Source organism: Lissotriton helveticus, chromosome 7 (assembly GCF_964261635.1).
Source record: "Lissotriton helveticus chromosome 7, aLisHel1.1, whole genome shotgun sequence".
Classification (NCBI taxonomy): Eukaryota; Metazoa; Chordata; class Amphibia; order Caudata; family Salamandridae; genus Lissotriton; species Lissotriton helveticus.
The window spans coordinates 1750017715-1750032433 of record NC_136068.1 but is presented as its reverse complement, the minus strand read 5'-3'; positions in this window follow the sequence as shown (position 1 = coordinate 1750032433).

The following is a 14719-nucleotide window of genomic DNA, read 5'->3' as shown; positions in this document are numbered from 1 at the left end:
ATAATATTATGTTTTGGGTAGGAGACTTTAATTGCACGATCTGTCCACATGACTCGCATGGTTTGTGTGGCCTATCGGATTATGGGGAAGATTGCCCTACCCATTTTAATCACACGCAACTCGGTGCTATTCCTAATAATATACTTTTTTATTTTAACTTAACCTTCATAAACAAGATTTGTATACCGAGTATACCATTTCAACCTACCTTTAACGGGAGGGGGTGCAATACGATAATTGATTATACTTTAATTTCTGCATCCCATGTCAGGTTAGTGGCTACCTGGGAAATGGGCCAGGCCGCCCATTATGATCACTACCCTATAGTGTTTAGCATTAAAGTCAAACAATTAACACGCAGGGCTGAGGTCAACACTCAATATACCTCAGAGATAAGATTAGCCTAAAAAAATGGCTATACAATTAAATGGGACAAAGTAGATCCCTCGGGCGTTTGGAAAACTTAGTTGCTTCTAACATCGAAGACATAATGATCTGTCTAACCCAAGAACAGTCACCAGACAGTGTAATGAGCTCCTTTTCTAAAATATTAGCCACAGTCAAATCTCTATTGACAAGAAAACATCGGAAGGGGGTTTCAAAACCCCACAGGTGGTTTGATAGTAAGTGCACTAAAGCACTAACACTTCTCAAAAAGGCATTGCAGATAACCCCAAAAAATCCTGATTTAATCCGCACGGCCAGAAAAACTTATAAAAACACCATAAAAATGAGAAAAGCCACCCTAAAGAGCAAGGTATGGGCAGCCCTGAAAGAAGCCTCGACTAAAAGAGATAACAGGGCCTTTTGGAAGGTGGTAAATGACCCCTTCCTACAAACTAAAGAGGCTGATCTCATCGACTTGGCAATTACAGGTGACCAATGGGTAGCTCATTTTAAAAATCTGTATGGCAGATCGACTGACATTGATGATAGAACCATTTCCATAGACGATGACAATAACTCCTCGGTAGGCAAACAGCTAACCCCTTTCCCATTACCTATAACCTTCAGCTGTGAGGAAGTTATTAAAGGCATAAAGGATAGTTCGTCGGGCAAGGCACCGGGCCCGGATGGTGTCCCTATAGATACCTACAAGGCAGAGATACATTTATGGGCCCCAGTGATAACCAATGTCTTAAATAAAGCGAATCAACAAGGTTTTATAAACACTTGGTCTGACGCTATAGTTATACCCATCTATAAAAAGGGCAAGAGGAACGACCCGACCTGCTATCGGCCAATATCTCTGTTGGATGCTTTGGCAAAGGTGGCAGGCCAAATTATTTTAAATAGAATACAAACGTGGGGGGAGGAAAAACAAATTTTCACTAATTTACAGTATGGCTTTAGCCCAGGAAAGGGGACAACGGAACAATGTTTAAATTTGGCCCTTCTTATCGCAAAATATACTCAGGCAAAGAGCGGGAACCTTTTTATTTCCTTTATAGATTTAAGTTCTGCCTTTGACTGTGTAGATCACGAATTCCTATGGCTAACACTTAGCGACATGGGGATCGACAGTCATATTTTATCATATATTAAGGAACTTTATAGAGAGGCAGGTGCAAGGGTTAGGTATGGCCCCAGGGGGGAATGTACAGACAAATTCCTTATCGAAAGGGGTGTTAGGCAGGGGTGCATTTTGGCAGCCCTGTTATTCACCTTATATATTAACTCAATCGGACAATACCTCAGGGACTTTCAGCACGACTATCCCACTATTAAAGGGACTCCCATCCCATTACTACTGTATGCCGATGATGCAGCATTAATGTCACGGACCAGACTCTGGCTACAGAGAACTGTAGATAAATTCAACACCTATATGAAGCTCCGCAGCTTGAGAATAAATATTTCTAAAACTTTTATAATGGTCTGTGGGAATGGTAGAAAAAGTGTACCCTGCCCAATTTTCCTCGACAATAAGAGAATTGAAATTACAGATGCTTTCTCTTACTTAGGGGTAAACTTTCACAGGGGGAGCTCCTGGCAAACAGCGGTCAACGCTAGGAAACTAGCATTTTTGCTCTCTATTGGCGCTTTGAGAAACTTTTCCACCAAATTGGGGGGGAAGCCAGCTAAAGATTTAATCTATATTTATAAAGCTAAGTGCGTCTCAACTGCTACCTATGGTGCTGGCCTCTGGGGCACCATACATGCACAGGGGATACAAAGTTGTGAAAAACAGTTCCTTGCCTACCTATTGGGGGTATCCAAAACTACATCCTCATACATGTTGCACATAGAAGCAGGCCTTTCCCACATAATAGACTCCATAAGGATTTCTCCGATCCTTCTCCGGCACAAGGTCTGGGTTACCCCAGAAACTTCACTAAATAGGGATCTAATAACTGATTGCCTTTCGCTAGATGGGGCGTCTAAAATTAAATGGCTATGTTATGTGAGAAACATGTTCAAGGAGTTAGGCCATCCGGAATTTTTTGTAAAACCAAGTACGATGGAGAAGGTACCAAGAAGTCTGATCAAAAAGATGGCCTTGGACCACCTTGCTACATCTAGGTGGAATGTAGAAAAAGAAAAACACACCATCATTAGATACCAGCAAATCACCTCCCATGAAGGGTTACAAAAATATCTAATATTAGTGAACAGCCCTTATGCTCGCACGCTGCTTACTCGCTTCAGGCTAGGCATTTTCTTCCGACTGGTCACATTCCCTCAATGTAACAACTGGTCCATGTCAAATCTCGTATGCCCCTGCGATGATATCTCGTATCAATCTAATATTCATTGTGTCGTATTTTGTAAATTTTATCAGGCACCACGCAGGGCGTACTTATTACCCATTTTAAGGACATGGGGGATTCAAACTTGTAAGCTAGCTTTCCTCAAACTGCAACGGCTGGAAGAAGACTACGTTATTCATGCACTGAACTGCTTTCTAAAACTTGTAGTAAAGTTCCGTAATTCAATGAATTGATCAAAAAATGTTAACGAATACTTTTTGGGTAAAATTAATTACCTTGATCTGGATATGTTTTATCATATGTACTATTTTCGTAATAATTGTTCTTAACCTGTGTGCTTTCATGATTTTGAACTACTCCTCTTGCTCGACAAATAGCCAAAAATCTACCAGTTCTGTGATCAAATTAGTGGACTAACTCATGTTTTTATTTGCGTGCATAGAATTACTGGCATATTGAAGTTCATACTGTGCTGCCCCACAGGTTAGCGGCATTGATGAGTATACAGTAGGAAATTCACTTTGCTGTGACTTAAATAGCCATCTGCAGTATACCATAGACATACGTTTTAAACTTGCAAGGGTCATGAAAGCCTGCTTGGAAAGTCTGCTCAGAAGCTACTAATTACAACAAATCGTGGCATTTTTAAGCATATTGTGATACAAGCTGTCATACCATCAGAACAGCCAGTATTAACTTGTTTTTAATGTGCATTGATGGCTCTAGTGAGAGCAGTTCTCATACTATGAAGCCACCCATTGCGCTTTTTCGACTGTGCGTCAGAGTAGATTTGAATACCTGATTGGGAAAATATTACACAAACCTTGGACCGATGGAGTTGGATTTTGTACAATTATTGGCATGCTAAGCCCAATCAATTAAGTAAATTAATTTTTGCATTAACTCGGCAACGTACATATTACTTTTCGGTTAGAAATTGCCCCGTTCCGGTAATTTCTATTTTTTTTCTATACTTCATATCCATCAATTACAGGTTTGTTAGTCACTCGCTCTAATGGGATTTCCATTTATAGATCAAGACAGCCTGAACGAGGGCCGTACTGGGCAAACAAAAGCAGCCCGTGCAAAAATTCTCAAAGCAGCCCACTCCATTCGTCTCCTTCATGATGTGAAAGTGGCCGTGGCCCGTGGAGGAGAGCAGGGTCGGCCAATAGGGTCACCAGGCAGTCAGGGCCCGATTGGCAGTTCTAACAGCCAGGTCATTTTTTTGGGGGGGTAGCTGACTGTGGGCCGGGTTATAGTCCACTGACTGTGCCGGTTTCTACTGTTGATTTTCTAATATTACCACAACACAAACTTTGGCGGCAGGCGCAGCAAGCACAAATCAATGCAGCATTGCATGACTCGCAAAACAAATTAAACAATTATATGGCGTGCAGTCTTTAAAAGTTCCCAACTGCCCGATTTGCACACATGGCCCATGGGGACACTGTTTAGCTATCCTATCCGCTAATGGCCGGGGGTACTTTTATTTTGGTGCCCGGGCTTGCTTTCTAATTCTGTCCCAGTCGGACCCAGGAGGTGGGGAGGGAGGGAGGGAGGAAGGAAAGACAGGCACAGCAGCAGGCCGCAGGCGCTCTGCCTGCTCAGTTTATTTCTCTGTCCCAATTAGGCCTAGTCCCAATCCCAAACCAGTGACCTTGCGCAAATAATACTATTATTGAGCAGCACAGGAGGAGCAGAGCCGGAGCCGAGGCTGATACTGGGGTGAGAGAGAAATAAGGAGTGGCAGCCAGGCAGAAGAAGAAACAAAGCGACTGAGCGAGGAACAAAAATACAAAATAAGAGAGAGCGGGACACGGGGAGCACGAGAAAGTTATCTTGCGAGAGTCGAGAGACAGACGGACGTATAAATAATAATGAAACAAAACAGCAGATTGGTCATCATGACATGATCATAACTAAAGTTATAACTTACGTGGTGGGTGGCACTGGCAGCAGGCGGTCGAGTCCACACACACACTTACGACACGACGACTCCCAGTCCCACAACAATGATTCTCCTCAGTCACGCGCCCACTGACTGACTCTAGTCTCACTCTCACTATGACTCAGTCATCATCACATGATCGTCGAGTTCACTACTTACTTCCACTTTCACTTATGGTGTTGTTGTCGTGACTGGGCATCTGGCATCATGATTCCAGCACGCGCAGTGACGAGGGACAATGAATGGCCAATCACCGACGACAATGGCTCACAGTAGCCAACACCCACGCGCGGCACCATCCTGCTGCAGCAGCCAATCCTCGCGCAGCATTAGCAGCGCCACTGCGCCAGGATTGGCTTAAGAGCAGACTGAAATCTGCCCATTTTGAGACCCGAGGCCTGGGTCCATGCCTAGTATATCCATAGTGCTAGAGGGGAGGGGGGGAGTCTAAAGTGTGCGCATGCGCAGTGGCGGTGCGTCCATTGGGGGTGTTGGGGTGTGCCAACATGTTATAATAAAATAAGTATAATTGAATCCAATTAAAAAATGAATCGCGCTGAGCGCACTAATGCCCCGGGAGAAGCCCGACAGGATCGGGCATTCATAAGGAAGTAGGCCGGCCCATGGGGCGGCGGGGCTGGTGCTGCGACAGGCAGGCAGCGCATAGGCCAGTGCTTGACAGTCTGCGAGTGCGCCTGCAAAAGGCCGGAGTAGTCCTGATTTCGACTGGCCCGCGAATGCAGATATCTACGTGAAGTAAATTAAGCAATTCTTGAATGAGGTTTACTTTATTGCTGAATTATGTAACCACGAATCAAGAAATAGGATTGTGTGTTTACTATTTGAACACATTTTTCTATGTATTAGATATAGCAAGTTATTTTTATGCGCGTATTGGCAAGTAGGCATCAGGAAACTCAAAATGTATGCAGAAGGTATTCAACAAAGATGCTCTGAATTTAGATTCATTTTTAAAAGCCTAACCTATTGACATGTTCTAGTGTAAGCCCATTTTCATTTTAGGTTGAGCATGTGCAGTGCATTCTCTATATTCAGGTATGGACTTGAATCTCCGCCCACTCTCCGCTCATATTTTTCATTGGCTCGTTTCATTCATTGTCCTTTTCTAAATGTTGGTTTCTGATTCGTTAATAGGTTTGCTAGTACCTCCTAAGTACAGCCTTGTCTACATATGTAACCTCCCAGAAGGACTGTCCCTTTTACTTGTGTAGTTACCTGTATGTTTTCTTTACAGTCTGTCAGCAGCATTTCCTTTAATGATTTTCACCTATAGCGCAACACAGGCGGCATGCTGAGCTGCTTACCAGAATCTTACACTAATAAAAAAGTAGAATTCTGCGAGCCGCCATGAAGAAAATAATGTTTCGGCTCGCACAAGTCTATTTTTTCCATATTGCAAGCTTTTAGTAAACTGCACTCCACAGGCAGCAAGCTGCCCTGCTTACCAAGATCTTACAATATTGAAAAAATAGCCTTTGGTGACGACTCCTCCCCATTCGCTCCATCTCTTCCGCCGCAACAGGAAGCAAAAGTTCTTGCATTTGCAAGAGCTTAACCTATTGACATTGTAGATGACAATGCTTTTTATTTATCTGTTTTAAAATCAAACACATAAATAAAATGCATAGTAATTTACAATGCCATTACCTTAAACTCTTGCAAATTTTACTTTACTTTAAGCTATTTTATAGCGCGCTCCATTACTCCGGAGTATCCTGGCGCGAAAAAGAAAGAGGAAACAGTAGCAGCAGAGCCATAGACCAGAGAACGAACTAGACAGTTATTCTGAACAGGTGAGTCTTCAGCGCTTTTTTAAAAGCAGTGAAGTCGTCGATGCTACGTAGAGCCGCAGGGAGGGCGTTCCATGCGCGCGCGGCCTTTACTGTCACAGAGTGGCCTCCCAGCCGGACACGCCGGAAGCGCGGGACCAGCAGCAGATGTTGTGCTGCTGAGCGTAAATCTCTGTTAGGGAAGTACCGCGTGAAACGTTTCATCAGATAGGCAGGACCACGCCCATTGATGGCTTTATGGGCCAGAGTCAGAATTTTAAAGGTGATTCGATGCTGCACCGGCAGCCAATGCAGGCTCTCCAGATAGCGTCTAACACTGATCCGCCTGGAGATATTCCCCAAGAGTCTGGCGGTGGCGTTTTGAATAATCTGGAGCCGCCCGATCAAATAGGCCGGTGAACCACTGAACAGGGCATTGGCGTAGTCCAGACGCGAGAGAATTAAAGCTCTCGCGACAGACTCGCAGGCCGAGGCAGGCAGATACGGGAAAAATTTTCTAAGAGACTTCAGAGTCCCAAAGCAGCCACCAGTGAGCCTCTTAATGTGCCCCTCAAAGCGAAGGTCTTCCCCAAACCAGACCCCAAGGTTTTTAGCCAAGGTGTTTGAGGCACATGGAGTAGGAAAGCCCTCCGGCCACAGTCGGGATCGAAAATCAGGGGGGAACTGGCCATAGAGCAGGATTTCGGTCTTGTCCTCGTTGCACTTCAATTGAGCAGACGCTAACCAATTGAAGACCGAGGACAAACAGTTCTGGATCTGCTCAGTGTCCAGCGCCTCTCCAGGCCAGGTAAACAACAACTGCGTGTCGTCCGCGTAGGCTATAACTTTGGCTCCCAGATGTTCTGCTAGTTCAATCAAAGGGGTCAAATATATATTAAAGAGCAAAGGGCTCAAAGTCGAGCCCTGGGGGACTCCTGTCAGGAGTGGTCTAGCCGATGAAGAGTAAGGGGGGAGCCAAACCTGTTGGGATCTAGCCGACAGAAATGAGCACAGCCAATCTAATGCAAGATCTCCGATGCCAAATGTGAGACATATAGCATTTCAAAAGCTTGTTTTTGTGTGTCTTTGCTTGTGGATTGTAATGATGTTTTTGTGTTTTATTTACTTTGTGCTGGCTTGATAAAAGAAACGTTTGTGGCCGCGTAATCCACTCTACTCCAATATAAATCACATGCATAAAAGACATTGTCAGTTATAAGGCAATACCTCTAGTTTTCACAAATGCGACCAAGTTGCATTGCAAATGCTTGTCAATTATACTAAAACTGTAAACCCAGATGCGGAAGAAAGCGGCGATAATTGCTGTTTGTGCAGGTGGGAGGGAGCAAGGGAGGAACTAACTGGCTGGCACTCGCTGATACAGAGGTATAATGTACAGTTAATCTTGAGTATCACACCGGGGAATCACCCAAGGTATAGCTCATCTGACACACCCTCAGAGTGCTCTTCCTTGTTGCCTCTAACAATCCACCTTTCCCAAAGAGGTAAGCAAAGCACTTCTTCAGATAATATTTTTTACAATGAACATTTACATTGAAAAAATATGAACTGTATGCTTCTTGAAAAAGTGCGCTAATGGTCATTGAATAGATTGGCACTATAAAAACAGCTGTAAGGCTGCTCTCCGAACCTCTGAGCGGGGCATCTTCCCCTGCACCTCACATTGTGAGGGCTCAGCTGCAGCTCTTTTCTTTTTTAAGTTGATCCTAGAGTCAGCGCGCAAGTGCTGCTCTAGGGAAGATCTGTGGTAGTTCAGTACGTGGGGGAAGCTCTGCCCACACCCCGCCCACATTTTTCATTGGCTTGTGTCCTTGTCCTTCGTAAATGCTGCCTTCAGATCAGTTTATTAGTCCCTCCTTATTATGGCCTTATCGTCATTTGTATCCTCCCATGGTTAATTGCCCCTTTACCTCGAGTGTTACACAGTATGTGTTATTTAGACTGTGAGCACTATTTTCTTTTATGAGGTTCTCCTACTGCCTTCTCTACTCCCCCTAACTCCTGCTGGCCCAGCCTTCCACCCGCCCACACTCCCATTGTCAGTGCCTTTTCCCCCCTCCCCCTGAACTTCCATTGTCTGTGCCTTCTCGCCCCATCTCCCCCTCCCCCACCCTCCCTTCTATGGTCCGTGATGATCACTGTTTTCAATACAATAGGTCTAGCGTAAATGCGAGTCCTATTGTATTGCAAATGCTTGTTTTTCACTTATTATGGCATCATTTGTGGTTCAGATACATCAATTGTCACCTTCCACAAAGCCCTATTTTAATTTTAAGTCATTGGTAACAACCTTCACAACACGTGCACAATCTATACCATTGACCTTTTACCTGTGAAGGGAAAAGGTCACATTAGTCAAATACATACAGTAAATAACTACATTTACTCCATCAGTCTTCATCTGCCTTTTCCTCTCCCCTGTCACCGGCAGGTTCCTGGGCAAGGGAAAAAATGGACAAAAATGGACAAATGCGGGTTATTGGCCCCTCTGTGCCCCCCAGGCAACAGCAGGGGTACCCCTTTGGTAACCATGGGCAGTTAACTCTGCTCCCCAAGCGGAGTTTGCGGAGATTTGTCTACTCCGTGCTCAGTGGCGAACGCGGAGTAGGCAAAAACTTTGTCTCTGTGGTGGAGCGAAGTTAGCCGCACCCTCTCACTCACCTGTTTTCTTCCGCCTCCCTTGCCTGGCTTCATTCTCCTCCCTTCTGCTCGCGTCCTTCAGCAATTAAAAAAACACTACATTGTACAACTGACGCATGTGGGAGGGAGGTGAGAGCATAGCCTATTTCCAAATAATTTTTATTAACTACCTGGAAATATGCAGAGAGGCGCTATGCTTAAAACACCCAGGGTTACCATTTGGGTCCTCAGCTGTCAGCATTATATTTGTTGCCTGAGCCTTCCAGGGCCCCCCTGTAAGGGTCCAAGGGGACCCCTTTGGGCCCTCAGGTTTCATCATTGCTGTCTTCATCTGATCCATCCAGTGCTGTGTAGTCGTGCAGTAGGCTGTTGATCATCTTACGGCACACCAGGGTCGATGTCTCCATCTTCCCCACTACCAGGCGGTTTCTGGAAAACAGAAGAACATCTATAAAACTGCACAGGAGCCTCCAGCAGTCCTGGAGGTCACTCAGTGAAAATGTCCCTGGGAACAAGCCATACATCATAGAGTCCGCTGTGATGCAGGACATAGGTATCCAGACCATAAGCTCTGTGCCTAGAGCCTTCTGCAGGTCCTAATCACATGCACACTCCCAGAAGAGATGGTATGCTGTCTCATCTGTGATGTACCCTCTCGGCCAGGACTTGTATCGGTTAAGTCCTCTTGCATGCATAAAGGCTCTTACTGGAAGTCCTCCTTGGAGGGCCATTCAGGCGATGTCTTTGTGCTGGTTGGTCAGGCACTTGGATGCAACATTTCCCCACACGTGGTCCACTGTGTCAGAGGGGAGGGTGCCGATTGTCTTGCTGATGTCCTTTGATTGTATCATGTGTTGGACAAGCTTTGGGGTCCATGTGGTGAGGCGGCAGCCTCCAGCCCAAACTCCTTGATGAACTACTCCACTTCTGTGTAGACCCACAGGGTCTCCCAGTTGTACGGGATGGTGCTCACCCACTCCGCCTATCTGAAGCGCCTCTACATTGGCAACAGGAAGAAGTGGGCCATCAAAAAGCCTACATGGCTCTCATCATTGGTCCTCAGGGTGCTCCTCATGAAGTGGTACACAAAGATTCCTCTCAGGATGGTGACGATGTCTGACTCTCCTTTGTCTCATTTGTTGTGGGTCTTGGACATCACCGCCCTCTTCACTCCATTCATCTTAGATGTCCAGATGAAGAAGAAGATCAGTCTTGTGATTTCCTTGGCGATACGGGACTCCAAAGACAATACTTAAGCGACTTACTGGAGCACTGGCAGGGTCTCGTTCCGCAGGAGCAAAGCCTTCCCTTTGATTATCAACTTCCAGAGGCTCCAGAGTCCAAGCTTTTGCCTAGTCTTTGCCAGTCTCTCTTCCCATGTCTTCTTTGCTGCACCTTCTCTGACAAACCGGACTCCAAGGATCTTCAGGAAGGTCCGTTTGATGGGGAATGGCAGTGGGTCTCGGGTGGGGGTCCAGTGTCCGAAGAGTAGGGTTTCCGACTAAGTGCTCTTGATCTTCGCTTCTGACCTCTCCAGCTCTTTCACAGATGGTCCATCTGTGCAGAAGGCTGAGTCGTTGTCAATGTATTGAGGGCACTTCAATTCGCCCTTTCTGTTTCTTCCTGGAGCTGTCACTTCTCTGATGTTCCTATTCTGCTGATGCGTTTGGTGAGGAGCTCATTCATGCAGATGAACAGAAGAGGGGAGAGTGGACAGCCATGCCTGATGTCTGGCAGAACTGGTAAGGGGTCAGTTTTCCAGCCGTTAACCATCGTTATGCTAGAGATATCTCTTTACATTGTGGTCCCCATGTCACAGGAGAAGTCTCCCAGCCACAGTGCTCAGAGTGTACGGTCCATGAACTCATGGGAAACATGGTTGAAAGCATTTTCCTGGTCCAGGCTGACCAAGGGCATTGGAACCTTGTGGCTCTTGACATACTTGATTGTGTCCCGGACCAGGACCAGACTGCCCGCGATTTGCCGGCCAGGTTTCCCACAACACTGGTCTGGGTGGACTATCTTCACTATTACCTACTTTAGGCAGATGGCCATCACCTTCGTGAGAATTTTGTAGTACACATTAGACAGAGAGACGGGCCTCCAGTTCTTGAGGTCTTCTCTCTCTCCCTTCTGCTTGTAAAAAAGTGGTATCATGCCCTCTTGCAGGGATTGCAGAATTCTGCCCTTGTCCACAATTTCCTGGTAGAGGTCCAGCAAGTCAGGCCAAATCGGGCCTAGCAAATCTGGCCCAATCATACATGCACTCCCATAATAGATGGTATGCTGTCTAATCTTGCGTGCATGAAGGCTCTCACTGGAAGTCCTCCTTGGATGGCCATCCAAGAGACATAAAGTTCCACTGGGAGACCATCATTTCCAGGCATCTTGCTTCTCTTGGAGGTTGTAGAAGCCAAGTGGCTTCCAGGGTAAAGGGCACATTCAGGCCCTCTCTCTCTTCAGTACCCAGTGTCTTCAAGATGCTCTCCAGGAAACTATCCACCTGGGCTCTGTCTAATGACATTGGTGAGTAAAGCTTTCCATAAAAGTCAGTTGCAACTCTCATGATTTGCTCATTCTCACCTTGGAAGGTTGCTCTCCGAGTCCCAAAGCTCTACCAGAGTTTTGTGGGCTGAGTAAAGTTTTTTGAAGACGAACAAATTGAATTTCTCCTCCTTCTTGAGGTTCTCAGTTCTGGTCGAGGAGATGAGTTTCCTGGATTTCTCCCTAAAGTGTTCAGGGAGCCCTTTTTGAGTTTCCTCCAGTTCATTATCCACGTCCCATCCCCGTGTTCAAGTTTGTACATGTGCTGCAGTTGGCTCTGCAGCTTCCTGAACGACCTCATATTTTCTCATGCAGCAGCTCTGCTTGCATCCTGGAAAAAGCTCTGGAACCTGTCCTTCACCCCTTCCCACCAGTCGCTGGTGAAAGAGGTCCTTCATGTCCCTCCACTCTACTACATACGCGACTGAGTTTCATCACTAACTCCTTGTTTTCCAGGAGCAAGCAGTTCAGCTTCCACGATAATGGGCCAGCGGGGAACTTTCCTGTAAGTTACCCCTCGAAATTGATTGCTCTGTGGTTAGAGAAGTGGATGGCGACCATGGAGCTTTGCCCAGGCTTTACAGTTGGGGGAGGGGGGGTTGAATCGAAAGTTGATCTGTAAACACATGGATCTGTCAAGCCTACTCCAGGAAAAATTCCTGGCGTTCGGCCCATGCTCCGGATGACATCTGGGAGGGATGCCTCACCTACCATCTCCACTAGGTATAGAAAAACAGTAGCAAGCTATGGGGTTAAAGTATTCTAGGCATCAAGATACCAAGTGTAACCACACAACAAACCATTGATAACCACTGACTGAGACACATTCTTACTTTTTTATATTATGAAAATATTTTTATTTTATTATTTAAATATCTTTTTTTGGTTATATTTTTTAGGTACTTAATCAATTGAGTAGATATACATATATACATATATACAAAAGGGAATAAACACATATATTCATACAATACAAAAATTTGTCAAATTAATACAATCAATACTTGTGTCTTTCATGAAGACTTGGCAGTTTTGAAGAATGCTACCGGTAGATAACAACTACGCGCATTTTGCACTTCTGCCTTTGTCAGGAAACTGTCTATAGCACAAAAAAAATCCGACAATTAGGATGATCTACGAGCCTGGATGAAGTAGAGTGCTGCAGTATTAGTGTGAAAGGGAGCAATGAAAGCTGCTAGTACAATTTTCTTTATGAATAATGCACGCTATTGCAAATCCTGTCACACCACATTCTGCGTGTGCACAATGGATGTTGTAAATGTTAAGGTGGCCGCGATGCCAAAATAATTCTTATTAGAATATTGTAGGATCACCCCAAGATTCAATGTATTTTTTAAGTTTCACCCGGTCGCTTACATCATTGGAATTTCTTTAGTTCAACTGAAGGCGATTGTTTTTCTATTTTGTATTCTTTTCCTAAGAACAGCTATGGCCAACTGGGATGATCTCAGCCTCATGTCTTATCACCAGACTACACGATCTCAACATAATCTCCTATGCCGACGACACACAGCTGATCCTCTCCCTCACCAAGTACCCCCTCACCTCCAAATCCAACCTTCACCAGAGTATGAAGGCCGTCGCCGATTGGATGGAGACAAGCAGGCTCAAGCTGAACACGGACAAGACGGAGATCCTCATCCTTGGGCCCAACCCCTCAGCGTGGGAGGATTCCTGGTGGCAGCATCACTGGGAACCCCCCCGGCACCTACCAACCACGCACACAACCTAGGAGTCATCCTCGACTCAAAGCTCAGCATGACCAACCACGTCAACGCAGTCTCCTCCTTCTGCTTCCGCACCCTCCGTATGCTCCGCAAGATCTACAGATGGATCCCGGCGGACACACGGAAGACCGTCACCCATGCCCTCGTCAGCAGTCAACTCTACTACGGGAACGCCCTCTACGCCGGAGCCCCGTCCATACTCATCAGCAGACTCCAAAGAATCCAGAACGCCTCCGCACGCCTGGTCCTAGACGTCACATGCCGAGACCACATCACCCCACACCTGAGAGACCTGCACTGGCTCCCCGTCGACAAAAGAATCACTTTCAAACTCATGATCCACGCACATAAGGCACCCACAAGACCGGCCCAGCCTATCTCAACAATAGACTCTCCTTCTACATACCCAATAGGAAACTCTGCTCCGCGGACCTGTCCCTGGCTGCCATCCCGTGCATCCACAGAACCACTTCCGGGGGCAGATCCTTCTCCCACCGCTCCGCCAAGACCTGGAACGCCCTCCCCCTCCACCTTCGACAGACCGCAGACCTCCCGGCCTTTAGGAGACTGCTCAAGACCTGGCTCTTCGACCACCAGCAGCAGCGCCTCCACCCGACCCCAGCGCCTTGAGACCCTAGCGGGTAAGTAGTGCGCTTTACAAATCCACTGATTGATTGATTGATTGATGTCTTAGGGGCTTCCATGCTGCAGGTGATGGCAAGTACGTCTATGATGTAGCCTCTGCTCGCTCCTACCATCTCCACCAACAACCTGGACGTCACGTCTATCATTACAGGGTCTTACCCAGTGCGTCCATCCAACTCTACTATGCAGTTGAAATCACCACCCATCCGAATGGTCCTGGAGGTCACGAGTTGCATCCTGAGCACCCTGAACATCTCATGCCGCTCATTCTCCTCTGGGGTGGGAATAGACATTGATGAGCCTATCAGGCTCACCGGCCAATGAGCTGTCCATCATCAGCACTATGCCATTGACCTTGTATATGGTGAAATCCCTCCCTTTGATCAGTTTGGCCACCCCAGACGATTTCTAATCATTAGCTTCGGACCAAAACGATGGCCTGTGCTTCCACTGCCTTTCGAGCTGGCTGTACGACTGGGTGTATAGAATCCCGCATTCCTGCAGAAAGCAGATATCTCGGTTCTGAGTGGCCAGGAAGTGCAAGGTGCCAACCAACAGACCTGATCCTTCACATTTCTGATGTTTAGGGTGAACAATGATATCGCCATTGTCTCCACTCTAGCAGTCAGTGTTTGGTTCGAAATCTACTGGGGTTGAAGGCCCTGGGTT